We start from the raw sequence: 2,507 nt of genomic DNA, 5'->3' as shown, positions 1-2,507 counted from the left end.
ACATCATTAGGTTTCTCTCCACACAAATCTTTTATATTATATGGTCACCATCTCTCTCCCTTCTCTACCCGGCCTGCCTTACCTACCCCTTCCAAAAAATGAAGTGTGTTTTTTTTTTGCCTCAATCTTTCTCCTCCAGAAAGTGAGGATGGACATTTCCAGGTGTGGTACATTGTTCGCTATCTGTTTGAAGTACTTCTTTTGGCTCTTTATTGACAGAGTAGGTGAATGCTTCTCAACTCTGCAGTATTTACAGCAGCCCTGAAAGGGATAAAAGAGCTGCTATTCCCAAATGACAGGCAAATGAGGGAGAGAGAAATATATACTGATTTGCTCAAGGTCCCAGAAGAAAAGGGAACTGAACCCAGATTTCTCATGCCTTATTCTAGTCTGGACATAAAACAAGCTACGGATAGAAGTGCTGCTTCAACAAGATGGAGGATGCACTGGCTTGAATGCAAGAGTATGTGTCTTACTGTGATGGGTTAGGTTCAAGTTGGGTTTGTTCTATACTTACTACTTTTTGTCATCATCTCTATGGTGGTCAGGAGCCTGGGGGAAAAAAAAAAAAAAAATCATACCACAACTGATTGCCAGCTTCCTTATGTGGACACAGCCATTTGTACAGGCAAGTGTTGATGCTGTGGAAACACTCATGGAAGTTCCTGGGAAAACCACAAAACTTTGTGTCTTGGACTTTCTCAAGCTTGTTCATATCTTTGTTAAAGTGTGGTGCCCAGAACTAGATGCAGTACTCCACCTGCGTTCTCACCAGTGCTGAGCGGAGCAGAAGAATCACCTCTTTGGTTTTGCTGGAGATCCATCAATTGATGCATACCAGAGTATTACTTGCCCTACTCCTGGCTCATATTCATACTGCGGTCTATTATTACCTCCAGGTCCCTTTCCTTCATGGTGCCGCCAAGCCTGTAGGTGTTGGGGGTTGCTTGTCCTAAGGTGGAGCAGTTTCAACATGTCTTAACGTTGAACTTCATGAGATTCTAGTTTTCCCAACCTGTCTAGGTATGCCTGTATCCATAGCCTATATTCAAGTGTGACCATGCTTCCACATAACTTGGTGTCATCTGTGAACTTGGCCAGTTAACTGATGTCAACTGAGTTTTTTCACAGTACAAGATATCAGTTCTCCATTTGGAATGACTTGTATCAGTAAAAAGACATTTTTGCTGGTATAACTAAGAAGCAAGCAAGAGAAGGCAGTAACTACAGCAAGGCTTTTGTGCTCATGTAATTACTCTAACTCATTGCTAATCTTGAGCACTGCAGTGACAGGAGTTACTAATGGGATTCCCATATGCAACACTGGGGGTGCATCTACACAAGATGCTAGATCGCCGTAGCTTGTTGTGACATAGTTCATTGCTATGGCAACACAGCATTAGCAGGCATTAACTATGATGCTGCCACTACAGCACAGTAGCTCATTGCTGCTGCACAGTAGTGGTGGCATCACTTGTTGCTAATGCACAGTAGGGTAAAAATGACCCAGATGGTGTCAACTGTGCAGTCAGGGGTATGTGCCCTGGGAGATACAGTTACCTGAATGCAGATAGTTCTGGACTCTTTGGCTGCAGGGGGCCAGTGGCAAGGTAGAGTTGTTGTGTTGCTGTTCCCCACTGTAGCAGTTATTGGGCAGTCATTTGTGTTTGGTGTGCTGGCTTGAAACAGCAAAGCATGTTCTGGGAAAAGCTGTAGGAGATATGCAAAATACTTACTGTGATCAGAAGGTTTGCATAGTTTATGTCCTGGATGTCTGATCAGTGACAACACATAGGAGGTGCACGGGGGTGCACGTGCACCCCCTGAGAGTGCTGGTGTGCCCCCAACAGCCAGCATTTCCTGCTTACCTGCTGGATGGGAGGGGCAGTTGGGAGCACTGGTGCCTCCCTCCCCCTCTGAGACTGCCGGCTGCAGAGTGGGGGTGCAAGGAGAAGCGGTGCTGGTACTTCCAGGTTGGCTCAGTTGGCTGCAGGGGAAGCCTCCCCTGGTCGCTGACTGGCTCCTGGGGGTGGGGCAAGTGCCTTCCCCGACTCTCGAGTCCTTAGCTGCCCATGGGTCTGATCCCCTCCAAATGATGAAGGGCTTTGTGGGTAATTTGTGGGTCAGGTTACCCTAGAAGAGCCAGTCATTTTTCAGTTCTCAAGAATGTCATATTTCTTGGCTTCACAAAAGCCTTCGATCTGGTATCCCATGATCACCTCTTGGCAAAACTGGCCAATTGTGACCTTGGGTCCACCACAATCCGCTGACTGGGAAATTGGCTCCATGGTCAGACCCAGGGGGTAGTAATTGATGGCAGTCACTCATCATGGTGTCCTGTGACCAGTGGGGTCCCCCAAGGATCTGTCCTTGGACACATATTGTTCAACATCTTCATTAATGATGTGGACATTGGAGTCAGGAGTGGACTGGCCAAATTTGCCGATGACACCAAACTTTGGGGCAAAGCATCCACACCTAAAGACAGGCGGGTGATCCAGGCTGAC

At 46.9% G+C, this 2,507-nt stretch overlaps 1 long non-coding RNA gene across 1 annotated transcript in view; it reads right to left on the bottom strand.

Annotated features, from left to right (window-relative positions):
• Nucleotides 1–466: 466 nt before the first annotated feature.
• Nucleotides 467–2,507, bottom strand: part of LOC109316975 — a 3,524-nt gene continuing 1,483 nt past the window's right edge. Inside the window, exons 2-3 of the long non-coding RNA XR_002102946.1 lie at nucleotides 1,561–1,710; nucleotides 467–552 (exon numbers count right to left, since the gene is read on the bottom strand). This is a non-coding gene — a long non-coding RNA (uncharacterized LOC109316975). The remainder of the gene's footprint in view (nucleotides 553–1,560; nucleotides 1,711–2,507) is intronic.

Source organism: Crocodylus porosus, unplaced genomic scaffold (assembly GCF_001723895.1).
Source record: "Crocodylus porosus isolate Cpor-Errol unplaced genomic scaffold, CroPor_comp1, whole genome shotgun sequence".
NCBI classification, from domain to species: domain Eukaryota; kingdom Metazoa; phylum Chordata; order Crocodylia; family Crocodylidae; genus Crocodylus; species Crocodylus porosus.
This window is presented reverse-complemented; position numbering and strand designations above follow the sequence as displayed.